The 15,000-nt window shown below is 39.2% G+C and overlaps 1 protein-coding gene across 11 annotated transcripts in view; it reads left to right on the plus strand.

The window, feature by feature from the left end:
- The window catches only part of FBRSL1 (fibrosin like 1), a 1,105,387-nt gene that overhangs the window by 34,050 nt on the left and 1,056,337 nt on the right, over positions 1-15,000 (plus strand). The window lies entirely within an intron of this gene.

Here is a 15,000-nt window from a genome sequence, read left to right on the forward strand (position 1 = left end):
AGAATTATAGGTTTTCTCTAAAAGTAATACAGCTCAACTTGGCTGCTTAACTTGGATAACCTGGTGGGTTAGGTGTAGGCTGTTCACCACCGCCACTAAAAGCTCCTCTGTTCCGGTTGTCAGGGCTGGAGCACAATACTTAGAAGACTGCACAGAAGTTCTATCAGTTAATAATAATAATAATCAGAAGTGCAAATGGTTAAATAGACTAGTGATGTTAATTGGATTACATAGCTAGTCCTCACAGCCACTAACAAATTCATCCATCTGGTTGCTGCCCAGAAGCAATCCTCCTCAAATTTACTTCAATTATCTTGTTATTCTTTGTTGAAGATGCAGCAAGGCGCTACTTGGAACTAGCGGAAAGGGACACTTTAGTCAAAATAAACTTTTATGATTCGGATAGAGTATTCAGTTTTATGATACTTTCCAATTTACTAATATTATACATTTTCACATTCTTTTTATATGCACACGTTCTAGCGACAAGCTCCTACTGCGCATGTGTGCACAAGCTCACAGACTATATGTGATTGGGTGATGTCTGTCACATGATGCAGGGGCCAGAAAATGGGAAAACAAATTAATTTGCCAGAAAAAAAAATATCTACTGCTTACTTGGAATTCATAGTAGGTGTTATTGCCTTGTATTTTTATTATACATTTGTTAATTATGCAATTCTGTATTTAGTGGTCCTTTTAACACATTGTGTGAGCCAATAGCAAGAGGCATATACTGTATATGTACAGCCACCAATCATCATCAAGCCCCAAGTAGAGCACTGTTGCTTCTCAGCCTATCTGTTTGCTTTTCAACAATGTATATACCAAGCAGAAGTAAATGGGATAGTTGTTTATAATTGCACTAGGCGATAAGTTTGCCCAGAGGGCAGTCTATTTAAACAAAAACACAGCCCCAAAGCTAAAATTACAAAAAATGTAAAATTACAGAAAAAAAATAAACAAAGCTATCCAAAATAAAACATTTAAACCTAAACTAATCCCCCCCCCCCCAAATAAAAACACCCCTAATCTAATACTAAACTACCAATAGCGTTTAGGGGGTGTTTTTTTATTTTCATAGGGATTAGGTTTTAATTTTTTTAATTTTTGATAATTTTGTTTATTTCTTTTCTGTAATTTTAGAGTTTTTTATTTTTTGTAATTTAAAATTATTTTTTGGTAATTTAAGGTTAGGTTTTATTTAAGTGTAACTTAATATTGGGTTAATTTATGGGGTGTTAGGTTAGGGGGCTTAGTGATTTAAATTAGTTATTTGCGTTGTGGGTTAAGAGGTTATTAGGTTTATTGCGATGTTGGGGGTTTGTCGGTTAAGGGGTTAATATTTTAAATGTTATTTGCAGATTAGGGGTTAATTACTTTATTTTGCGATGTAGGGGTTTGCGGTTTAGGTGTTTAATACTTTGTGCGGGAGGTTAGATTTTTTTTTGTTATACTTCGTGCGGGTGGGTAGTTTCTTTTTGTTATACTTCTTGCAAGTGGTAACGTGTTTTTTAATTTATTTCTTTCAGGCAGTTACTTGCTTTTTCGATATTTTGTGCGGGTGGTTGCGTTTTTTTTTTTTTTTTCCCGGGTTTGCCTACGCTGCATCCAGGTGGATTTACGAAAATGGCAGGGTGGTGAAAGAATCCACCTCGTTTCTTTCACCACCCTGCCATTTTCGGAGTCTACTGGGATGCAGTACTTCGCTGCATCCAGGTGGTTTCTTTTGGCTGCACGCGCAGCCAACATTCCTTTGCGGATGCATGCGCAACTAGCGACACCGGACGCGTTACAAACGCGATTATAGTATAGATGTTATGTCTGAATCATGAAAGTTCCATTTTGACTTTACTATCCCTTTAAATAGGAATCCTCATGGCTTATGAAAAAGTCAGGTCCTTAAGGTCCATTCTTTTCCACTCAGTATATTTTTTTCATCTGTCATCATGAATCATTAATGTGGCCACATGGTCTACCTTGTTTATTTTGTATAAGTTCTGCTAGTTTAATGTGTCTCTATCAGTAGATGCAGCATTTAATAGAAAGATCTCCTTAGTCCTAGACCTAGGGAGTTATTTGTTTTCTTCCCTTGTATTCATGTTGTCTAGTTTTATTACTGAAGAGAAAAATGTAAAAGTTGACAAATCTGGGGGAAAAAAAACAAACAAATGAGAACTGTGGAGACATTTGAATTGAAATAGGACTTCTTCACATGTTTATTTTTAACTTTTAATGAATTTCTGTAAAAATTGGCGAGCATCTACATGCCAGTGATGATAATACTAGGAATATTCTGAGTGTAACGTCTTTATAGTTTATACACACATACACATACATACATGCACATACACGCATACACGCACACATATACACACACACATTCATATTCAGAGTTGCATTTTAGTATATCACAAAATCTTAAAGGGACACTGTACCTAATTTTTTTCTTTTGCAATTCAGAAAGAGCATGCAATTTTAAGCAACTTTCTAATTTACTCCTATTATCAATTTTTCTTCGTTCTCTTGCTATCATTATTTGAAAAAGAATGCATCTAAGTTTTTTTTTGGTTTCAGTACTCTGGACAGCACTGTTTTATTGGTGGATGAATTTATCCACCAATCAGCAAGGACAACCCAGGTTGTTCACCAAAAATGGGCCGGCATCTAAACTCACATTCTTGCATTTAAAATAAAGATACCAAGAGAATGAAGAAAATTTAATAGGAGTAAATTAGAAAGTTGCTTAAAATTTCATGCTCAATCTGAATCACGAAAGAATTTTTTTGGGTACAGTGGCCCTTTAAAGGTACATGAAACACATCTGTAATAAAAATGTGTAGTGTAAAAAGACAAACTGCTAATTACATTCTTATCAACCAGAGTTTTCAAGTTGTTTTGTAAATTAATAAAATGACAGTTTAAAATGATTTTAAAAAAATATATATATTTTGCATGTAGTTCTATATATAAACTAAATTAAAAGGTATATTTGCTTTAATTTGCTCAGCATATTCTGTGTGGATCGATATTTCTGTGTTCTTTTCATCTTTCATGGCTCAGTGTTCATACAAGATCGCATCCTGTATTCACTGGTAAACCATTCAGTGTCATCTTAAAGGGACATGAAACCCAAATTTTTTCTTTCATGATTTAGAAAGAGCATGCAATTTTAAACAACTTTCTAATTTACTTCTATGATCTAATTTGCTTCATTCTCTTGATATACTTTGCTGAAAAGCATATCTAGATAGGCTCAGTAGCTGCTGATTGGTTGCTGCACATAGATGCCTCGTGATTGGCTCATCCATGTGCATTGCTATTTCTTCAACAAAGGATATCTAAAGAATGAAGCAAATTAGATAATAGAAATAATTTTGAATGTTGTTTAAAATTGTATTCTCTACTTGAATTATGAAATTTTTTTTGGGGTTTAGTGTCCCTTTAATTTTAAACTGCTGGGAAAGCAGTGGCTATGTTGTAACTAAAGATTATGCCCATTGGTAGACTGAGAGGATGCAGCACTTGGCTCTGCTGTTTTGTAGTTCTCGTGAGTCCAAAGAGTTAAATGTAAATTTAATGTCATTATTCTTTTTTATTCTTCCATCATCACTGTGTATTAACATTGCAGCCTGTGAAGTGTAATAAAAATTGTTTACATTCGATAAAAATAAAAAAGTAGAAAAATAAATAAATGTTTTTTGTCAAGTCACACTATCAGACGTTAAGCACTACTTGAAAAGTATCTGTTCAACATTATGAATGATATTAAGTGTTATCCTGAGCATACTATGTGGGAGTGTAAAACTAATTATCTGTGCGTCTTGGTTTAGAAAGCACTGACAGTAGCTACTTTATCTGCTGATTGGTGCGGAATGCATTGAGAGCAGCACTCCTGCTTCTTTGTGTTTGCGTGTAGAATGCATGGAGAGCAGCTCTCTTGCTACTTAGTGTGCAGCTGAGTGCAGAATTCATTGCCAGCAGTGCTTCTGCGACCTACTACTTTGTGTAGATTTCGTTGACTATTATTGACTATTATTGCGTGCGATGATGGAGCCACTAACTTTTTTCCCTTCCATGTATCTATTTATAAAACCCTGGCCTTGCACCATTCTTATTTTTAAACCTCCTAGGTTTGTTATATATTTGTGAAGCTCTAGTTGTTAAAAGGTAAAAAAACAAAGCATACAGATCTTCTGATATTTTTGGGAGAGAAAAGGTATGATAAAAAGTTAGACATTTTAGTGGGGTTTTACAAATTTAAATGCCTGACAAAATATTAGGGAGATAACCACACATAGGGCTTGATTTATCAAGCTACGGCAGACAGGGGCATACATATGCGCCCCTGTCTGCTGCTGCTTGCCTCTGGCGGGCAGAATTCTGCTGGCGGAATTTAACATTGCATGCGAGTGCTATTTTGCGCTTGCGCGCAATTTTACCCTCTTCCCGCTCACAGCCAATCACGCGCGGTCAGAAGCTGTCAATCTCCCTGGTCAGACGCGACCGGGGAGATTGAAATTCTCCAACTAAGATGTGGAGGATAGGGTAGGGACGCAGCGGGCTTGATAAATACTGACTGCAGGTTCTCTTGTTAGAACCTGCAGTCATAGATGGGCAAAGCCTTTGATAAATCGAGCCCATTGTGTAGGAGGCAAGAAAAAAATTAAATATAGGTAGAATTATCCTTAACTTTTGAACTTTGTCTTCTGTGGGGTTTCAAGCTCTAAATTATGATATCATCATTGAGCCAGGGAGGAAAGCATTTGTCTGAAAAATGTGAATACCAAAACCAAGCACAATAATTTGAACATGAATGCCCACATGTAGTGCAAGAAGTCAGTAACCCCCCACATTTTGTATATGTCGGCACCCTGGTCCTGGAGATGGGCAGCAAAAGGACTCATGTCAGCCCTGCTGTGACCTAAAAGGACACCAGACCTCTCTCATTGGAAACAAAATCTCTGTCATATTATAAATGTGAAAATGGTAGTTTCTTTAAAATAGTTAACATAATGTTTGGAGTAATAAATATGCCGGTTCCCTGAAACAATCTGTCTGCCAATAAGAAGTCAATGCAGCAATGCTAGTCTGTCATCCATGAGAGGAGAATTTAGTCTTGAAAATGATCACCTGCCTTTCCTGAAATAGTGTGGTATATGAACCATTGCAAACACAATTTTTAAAGTAATATGAAAAGGAAGCATGCAAATATTTCCCAGCCTATAAATAAATTACACACGCTCCTCATTTAAAGGGACATACTATCCATATGCTAAATCACTTGAAACTGATGCAGTGTAAGTGTAAAAAGATTACATGAAAACATCACCTGAGCATCTCTATGTAAAAAATGAAGATATTTTATCTCAAAATGTAATCGACTCACAATAGTAAGTGCCGTGTGAAATTTCAGAGAAAAACACGCCCAAAAGACAGTTTTTAACATTTTTGCTATCACTCCAACAGAAATATAACCTTGTATTTTTTTTTATTTACCCAACATGTGTATAGAAACATATGCGTGTGTGTGAAATTCAATTTTGCGTTTTTATATCCCTTAAAGAAATGCATTTTATTAATACCCTAACTACAAAGTAATTCAGTGAATACAACAGTAATAATGTGGTGATGTGTAAACTTGATCTAAAAGCTCTCTGCAATAATGGCACTATTCTGACCTAAGGTTTGACACAGTGACTAAAGTTCATAACTAACTACTGAATTGTAATGATGATTGAGTGTGCTTGTTAAATCTCACTGATAGAAAGTCTGTGAAGCTTGTGCTCTCTTGAAGTGTACAACTAAACCGGCTATTGCGGAAATTATACTGCGCATAGTGAGCCTTGTGCAGTTAAATGCACACACAAATGGTAATCTTATGGAGTTTGCTTTGTATTGAGATGAAAGTTCAAACCTAGATTCTAAGTTTATCTTTAGTGTTGTTTAACTGTTGTGTAGGCCAAGATAAAACCCTTTTTATTGTTTTTTTTTGTTTTTTCCTCAAGCAGTAGGAGAGTGTCTGTGCCCAGAGTCAGACAGGTCTGGGTGCAAGAACCATAGGGAAAATTACAAAACAAGTTAATACAACACACAGAGAAAGTCCAGCGCTCATATACAAGCTCTCAGCTAAGATTTTAAAGCAAAAATGGAAAGGTTAGTTACCGCATTTGGCCAAATGGGACAAGCCAGGTACCACATCAAGGTTAGCTTCCATTCCATTTCCTAAGAGGTGGAGAAGAGTTAGGGAAGCAGCGGTCATCAGATAAATACGGACTGCAAGTTCTCTTGTGAGAATCTGCAGTCATATGCAGACAAAGCCTTGGGTAAAGCGACCCCATTACATGCTGTCATTTGTAGGAGATTGTCATTTTTACATATGTAAACATACTATTCAAAACCCTTCGCTCACCACAAGCATTGCAGTTCCTGAGCAGGAGACTTCCAGTGAACCAATCGACAGTGGCAGTTGCACAGTCCGTTTTCTGTTCACAGGTTTACCTTTTATGTTTAACCCCTTGGCAAATACATGCTTAGATAGGATCAGTAATGCAAATAGTGCATGTTCTCACAAAGTAGAGCAGTGCTAGATTTTCCTAGGGTCCTGACACCCCTCACATTTTTTCCTGTGCTAACAGTTGCAGAAGGACCGTCTATTAGTTCTGCTTAGTTTTATAGTATTAAAGGGACAGTATACATTTCATATAACTGCATGCAATAGACACTGCTATAAAGAATAAGATGGACAGATACTGATATGAAAATCCAGTATAAAACTGTTTAAAAACTTACTTAGAAGCTCCCAGTTTAGCTCTGTTGAAAAGGTAGCTGGAAAGCCCACTGCAAGTGGGAAATAAGACACTCCCCCCTCCCCCTTCTTTTGCATATGAAAAGACCCTTTACACAAACGGGAACAAGCTGGAGAAGGTAGCTGACGGTATTCACATAAAACTTTGGGGCTTGGTTAGGAGTCTGAAAATCAGAGCAATGTTATTTAAGAATAAGCAAAACTATACATTTATTTAAAAAAAAAACTTTATGGGCTATATAAATAGATCATCTACAAAACATTTATGCAAAGAAAAAATAAGTGTATAATGTCCCTTTAAGAAGTACAATTCCCTTGTGCGTTTGCAAATTTCCTGAGGTGAGAGGCGGAGCTAAACAATATTGCTGTAGTAAGTTCCCTAAAAGCAGAAATGGCTACACACCACACAACATGCTAGAGTGAGTGATATACCCATAAAAAACAGCAGTGGTTTAAACAGTCTCCTGCTTTCTCAGGTTTGTTTAATTCCTTTCAGAGACTGATGAGGATGTACGTGATTGATCTAGTAGCCAGTGATGGCTCTTAAAGGGACCAACAAAATATATTTATCAATTGCACGTTCTGTTCCCAGGAAAACTAAACTCCTAACCTCTTCCTCTAGTTAGTACGCATACAGCTATGAACCATTTAATCTTTTTTCTTTTACTAGTTTAGCAGTAGATAACTAGTTACAGTAAGGTTAAGTATGGGAGAACAAAGGTTGCACAATGCACACCCACTATGGAACAACCACTGAGCAAAATAAACGCACATTTTATATTTGCATGGAAAATGTCTCTAGTTGAACAGGAATAAATATATTTACAAAGACATATAGGCTAAAAAACATCAAACATCTGGCTCTTGGCTTTAGTACATATTTCTCAAGCCCTGAACTACAGCTATTTTTTCTCTCGGTGAGATTGCCCATTTTAATGCTGCATTGTGAAACCTTGTTGAAAGTTTTATATGGATCCTGATTAATGGGGAGACAAAGCCAAGGAAATTCTTTTTTCGTCCTCTCTTTACTTCATACCAGATATGTTCCATTCCTGGCAAACATATTTTGAAGCAATTGCATCCAATAGAAACGTCTGAATATATATGAATATATGTATGTGTGTATATATGTTTATAATTAAAGGGATATGAAACCTAAAAATGATTTTCTGATTCAGACAGAGCATATCAATTTAAAAAAGTTTCCAATTTACTTTGATTATTAAATTTGCTTTTTTCCCCCATGATATTCTGTGTTGAAGAGATAGATACCTAGGTAGGCAACCAGAGCATTACATGGCAGAAACTAATGCCATCTAGTGCTCTTGCAAATGTATAACATTCCTGCAAAACTGCTGCCATATAGTGCTCCAGAAATGGGCCGGCTCCTAAGCATTATGTACCTGATTTTCAACAAAAGATACCAAAAGAATAAATACAATTTGGTAGTAGAAGCAAATTAAAAAGTTTAGATTTCATATCCCTTTAATTTTTGCATGTTCCCTGGGTATTCCCATTTCACCTGGGTGTTCCATTCGTCTTGGCAAGTTGTGACAGCTCCTGCTGAAACCATATCTTTTTGGACTGTGCGTGTGCTGTTTGCTGTTATGTTTGGCTTTGCTGCTAGGGTGTTGCCAATCTCATTTTATCAATAGGGTGTCATTATCGCTAATACACTGAAATGTAAAGTTACAACTATATTATGGTAATTACCAGCACATTAGATTTTTTTTTTTTTAGTTTATTTGGAACAGTTAATTTTTTCTTCCCTGTAGATTTTTATCAGGTAACTAAAAATTCTCACTTGGCTGCAAAGAAAAATATTTCTTCTGTTATGTGCGATCAGTCCACGGGTCATCATTACTTCTGGGATATAACTCCTCCCCAACAGGAAATGCAAGAGGATTCACCCAGCAGAGCTGATATAGCTCCTCCCCTCTACGTCAGTCCCAGTCATTCTCTTGCACCCAACGACTAGATAGGATGTGTGAGAGGACTATGGTGATTATACTTAGTTTTTATGACTTCAATCAAAAGTTTGTTATTTTACAATAGCACCGGAGCGTGTTATTACTTCTCTGGCAGAGTTTGAAGAAGAATCTACCAGAGTTTTTTTACTATGATTTTAACCGGAGTAGTTAAGATCATATAGCTGTTCTCGGCCATCTGAGGGAGGTAAAGGCTTCAGATCAGGGGACAGCGGGCAGATGAATCTGCATTGAGGTATGTAGCAGTTTTTATTTTCTGAATGGAATTGATGAAAAAATCCTGCTATACCGTTATAATGACATGTATGTATACACTTCAGTATTCTGGGAATGGTTTTTCACCGGAACTACTCTGTTAAAGGTCACTAATCCTTTTAATAAATATTGTCATGTTAAACGTTTTTGCTGGAATGTAGAATCGTTTACATTGCTGAGGTACTGAGTAAATAAATGTTTGGGCATTATTTTCCACTTGGCAGTTGTATGCTTTAAATTGTGACAGTTTCGTTTCTCCTCACTGCTGTGTGTGAGAGGGAGGGGCCGTTTTTGGCGCTCTTTTGCTACGCATCAAAAAATTCCAGTCAGCTACTATTATATTTCCTGCATGATCCGGTTCACTGACAGATCTCAGGGGTCTTCAAACTTCTTTGAAGGGAGGTACATTCTCTCAGCAGAGCTGTGAGAATTTTTATTGACTGTGAATAAAAACGTTACTCTTTTTATGTCAAATTTAGTTATTTACTAATGGGAACAAACCTTTGCTAAAAGTTGTGTTATTTTAAACTTGATGCTATAACTGTTTCAGTTCATTATCTCAACTGTCATTTAATCGTTTAAGTACCTCTTTGAGGCACAGTACGTTTTTGTTAAAAAAGATTATAACCAGGTTGCAAGTTATTGCTAGTGTGTTAAACATGTCTGACTCAGAGAATGATATCTGTGTCATTTGTTCCAATGCCAAGGTGGAGCCCAATAGAAATTTATGTACTAACTGTATTGATGCTACTTTAAATAAAAGTCAATCTGTACAATGTGAACAAATTTCACCAAACTGCGAGGGGAGAGTTATGCCGACTAACTCGCCTCACGCGGCAGTACCTGCATCTCCCGCCCGGGAGGTGCGTGATATTATGGCGCCTAATACTTCTGGGCGGCCATTGCAGATAACATTACATGATATGGCTACTGTTATGACTGAAGTTTTGTCTAAATTACCAGAACTAAGAGGCAAGCGTGATCACTCTGGGGTGAGAACAGAGTGCGCTGACAATACTAGGGCCATGTCTGATACTGCGTCACAGCTTGCAGAGCATGAGGACGGAGAGCTTCATTCTGTGGGTGACGGTTCTGATCCAAACAGATTGGATTCAGATATTTCAAATTTTAAATTTAAATTGGAGAACCTCCGTGCATTACTAGGGGAGGTCTTAGCAGCTCTCAATGATTGTAACACCATTGCAATACCAGAGAAAATGTGTAGGTTGGATAAATACTTTGCGGTACCGGCGAGTACTGACGTTTTTCCTATACCTAAGAGATTAACTGAAATTGTTACTAAGGAGTGGGATAGACCCGGTGTGCCGTTCTCACCCCCTCCAATATTTAGAAAGATGTTTCCAATAGACGCCACTACTCGGGACTTATGGCAAACGGTCCCTAAGGTGGAGGGAGCAGTTTCTACTTTAGCTAAGCGTACCACTATCCCGGTGGAGGATAGCTGTGCTTTTTCAGATCCAATGGATAAAAAATTAGAGGGTTACCTTAAGAAAATGTTTGTTCAACAAGGTTTTATATTGCAACCCCTTGCATGTATCGCGCCGATTACGGCTGCGGCAGCATTTTGGATTGAGTCTCTGGAAGAGAACCTTAGTTCATCTACGCTAGACGACATTATGGACAGGCTTAGAGTCCTTAAACTAGCCAATTCATTCATTTCGGAGGCCGTAGTACATTTAACCAAACTTACGGCTAAGAACTCTGGATTCGCCATACAGGCACGTAGAGCACTGTGGCTAAAATCCTGGTCAGCTGATGTTACTTCTAAGTCTAAATTACTTAATATACCTTTCAAGGGGCAGTCTTTATTTGGGCCCGGGTTGAAAGAAATTATCGCTGACATTACAGGAGGTAAGGGCCACGCCCTACCTCAAGACAAAGCCAAAGCTAAGGCTAGACAGTCTAATTTTCGTCCCTTTCGGAATTTCAAACCTGGAGCAGCGTCAACCTCCACTGCACCAAAACAGGAAGGAGCTGTTGCTCGTTACAGGCAAGGCTGGAAACCTAACCAGTCCTGGAATAAGGGCAAACAGGCCAGGAAACCTGCTGCTGCCCCAAAGACAGCATGAACCGAGAGCCCCCGATCCGGGACCGGATCTAGTGGGGGGCAGACTTTCTCTCTTCGCTCAGGCCTGGGCAAGAGATGTTCAGGATCCCTGGGCGCTGGAGATCATATCTCAGGGATACCTTCTAGACTTCAAATTATCTCCCCCAAAAGGGAGATTTCATCTGTCAAGGTTGTCAACAAACCAGATAAAGAAAGAAGCGTTTCTACGCTGTGTACAAGATCTGTTATTAATGGGAGTGATCCATCCAGTTCCGCGGTCGGAACAAGGACAAGGGTTCTACTCAAACCTGTTTGTGGTTCCCAAAAAAGAGGGAACTTTCAGGCCAATCTTAGATTTAAAGATTCTAAACAAATTCCTAAGAGTTCCATCGTTCAAAATGGAAACTATTCGGACAATCTTACCTATGATCCAAAAGGGTCAGTACATGACCACAGTGGATTTAAAAGATGCTTACCTTCACATACCGATTCACAAAGATCATCAACGGTATCTACGGTTTGCCTTCCTAGACAGGCACTACCAGTTTGTAGCTCTTCCATTCGGATTGGCTACGGCCCCAAGAATCTTCACAAAGGTTCTGGGTGCCCTTCTGGCGGTACTAAGACCGCGAGGGATTTCGGTAGCTCCGTACCTAGACGACATTCTAATACAAGCTTCAAGCTTTCAAACTGCCAAGTCTCATACAGAGTTAGTTCTGGCATTTCTAAGGTCGCATGGATGGAAAGTGAACGAAAAGAAAAGTTCTCTTTTTCCTCTCACAAGAGTTCCATTCTTGGGGACTCTTATAGATTCTGTAGAAATGAAGATTTACCTGACAGAAGACAGGTTAACAAGGCTTCAGGATGCATGCCGTGTCCTTCATTCCATTCAACACCCGTCAGTAGCTCAATGCATGGAGGTGATTGGCTTAATGGTAGCGGCAATGGACATAGTACCTTTTGCACGCCTACACCTCAGACCGCTGCAATTGTGCATGCTAAGTCAGTGGAATGGGGATTACTCAGATTTGTCCCCTACCCTGAATCTGAATCAAGAGACCAGAAATTCTCTTCTATGGTGGCTTTATCGGCCACACCTGTCCAGGGGGATGCCATTCAGCAGGCCAGACTGGACAATCGTAACAACAGACGCCAGCCTGCTAGGTTGGGGCGCTGTCTGGAATTCTCTGAAGACTCAGGGATTATGGAATCAGGAGGAGAGTCTCCTTCCAATAAACATTCTGGAATTGAGGGCAGTCCTCAATGCCCTTCTAGCTTGGCCCCAATTAACAACTCAGGGGTTCATCAGGTTTCAGTCGGACAATATCACGACTGTAGCTTACATCAACCATCAGGGAGGGACAAGAAGCTCCCTAGCAATGATGGAAGTATCAAAGATAATTCGCTGGGCAGAGTCTCACTCTTGCCACCTGTCTGCAATCCACATCCCGGGAGTGGAGAACTGGGAGGCGGATTTCTTGAGTCGCCAGACTTTTCATCCGGGAGAGTGGGAACTTCATCCGGAGATTTTTGCCCAAATACTTCGACGTTGGGGCAAACCAGAGATAGATCTCATGGCGTCTCGCCAGAACGCCAAACTTCCTCACTACGGGTCCAGATCCAGGGATCCGGGAGCGGTTCTGATAGATGCTTTGACAGCACCTTGGAACTTCGGGATGGCTTATGTGTTTCCACCCTTCCCGCTGCTTCCTCGATTGATTGCGAAAATCAAACAAGAGAGAGCATCTGTGATTCTAATAGCGCCTGCATGGCCACGCAGGACTTGGTATGCAGATCTAGTGGACATGTCATCCTGTCCACCTTGGTCTCTACCTCTGAGACAGGACCTTCTGATACAGGGTCCATTCAAACATCAAAATCTAACTTCTCTGAAACTGACTGCTTGGAAATTGAACGCTTGATTTTATCAAAGCGTGGTTTTTCTGAGTCGGTTATTGATACCCTGATCCAGGCTAGGAAGCCTGTTACCAGAAAGATTTACCATAAAATATGGCGCAAATACCTATACTGGTGCGAATCCAAACGTTACTCCTGGAGTAAGGTTAGGATCCCTAGGATATTGTCTTTTCTACAAGAAGGTTTAGAAAAGGGTTTATCGGCTAGTTCATTAAAGGGACAGATTTCAGCTCTGTCCATCTTGTTACACAGGCGTCTGTCAGAAAATCCAGACGTCCAGGCTTTTTGTCAAGCTTTAGCTAGGATCAAGCCTGTGTTTAAAGCCGTTGCTCCGCCATGGAGTTTAAACTTAGTTCTTAACGTTTTACAAGGGGTTCCATTTGAACCCCTTCATTCCATTGATATAAAATTGTTATCTTGGAAAGTTCTGTTTTTAATGGCTATTTCCTCGGCTCGAAGAGTCTCTGAGTTATCAGCATTACATTGTGATTCTCCTTATCTGATTTTTCACTCAGATAAGGTAGTTCTGCGTACTAAACCTGGGTTCTTACCTAAGGTAGTTACTAACAGGAATATCAATCAAGAGATTGTTGTTCCATCCTTGTGTCCAAATCCTTCTTCAAAGAAGGAACGTCTTCTACACAATCTGGATGTAGTTCGTGCCCTCAAGTTCTACTTGCAGGCAACTAAAAATTTTCGCCAAACTTCTTCCCTGTTTGTCGTTTATTCTGGACAGAGGAGAGGTCAAAAAGCTTCTGCTACCTCTCTCTCTTTCTGGCTTCGTAGCATAATACGTTTAGCCTATGAGACTGCTGGACAGCAGCCTCCTGAAAGAATTACAGCTCACTCCACTAGAGCTGTGGCTTCCACTTGGGCCTTTAAGAATGAGGCCTCTGTTGAACAGATTTGCAAGGCTGCAACTTGGTCTTCGCTTCATACTTTTTCCAAATTTTACAAATTTGACACTTTTGCTTCTTCGGAGGCTATTTTTGGGAGAAAGGTTCTTCAGGCAGTGGTTCCTTCTGTATAATGAGCCTGCCTATCCCTCCCGTCATCCGTGTACTTTTGCTTTGGTATTGGTATCCCAGAAGTAATGATGACCCGTGGACTGATCGCACATAACAGAAGAAAACATAATTTATGCTTACCTGATAATTTCCTTTCTTCTGTTGTGCGATCAGTCCACGGCCCGCCCTGTTTTTTAAGGCAGGTAAATATCTTTTAAAATTATACTCCAGTCACCACTTCACCCTTGGTTACTCCTTTCTCGTTGATTCTTGGTCGAATGACTGGGACTGACGTAGAGGGGAGGAGCTATATCAGCTCTGCTGGGTGAATCCTCTTGCATTTCCTGTTGGGGAGGAGTTATATCCCAGAAGTAATGATGACCCGTGGACTGATCGCACAACAGAAGAAAGGAATTTATCAGGTAAGCATAAATTATGTTATTAAATGGACATAAAACACCTCTTCTATTTAGACCATTTTTGCAACATTTTGTAGGAAACCTAGGTTACAGAATGTCCTTTATCGTTTCTAGGGAATGTGGGACACGCTTAATTTTCACACAAAACCAATAGGTGTTTGTCGTTTTTTTTTTTTTTTTTTTAAATGTCTCCCCTCACTAATGCTTGGTTCCAGAATAGATTTCACTGTTGGTAGTAATTACATTCTCATAACCACTTCACGGCCAGGGAATAAATATCAGTATGCTTATTAGCAGTGAATTGCACTTGACTTGATTCACGGAGTTTACATCATAGTTCCACTGGCTATCCTAAAGCACCCACAAGTGGGGATCCCTTGTACGTTTTCTAAAAGCTGCTAATGGGTTTTCATACAGGAAAAGCACTCACTCACTTTGTACTGCCAGTGTGGTGTCACACACACTGATAACTTATTACCAGCTTAATAAAATGCTGCTGTGTGCTCTGTGCTGGTGTTTTGTCATGGCTCATATCACT

The sequence above is a fragment of the Bombina bombina genome, chromosome 2, assembly GCF_027579735.1.
Source record: "Bombina bombina isolate aBomBom1 chromosome 2, aBomBom1.pri, whole genome shotgun sequence".
Classification (NCBI taxonomy): Eukaryota; Metazoa; Chordata; class Amphibia; order Anura; family Bombinatoridae; genus Bombina; species Bombina bombina.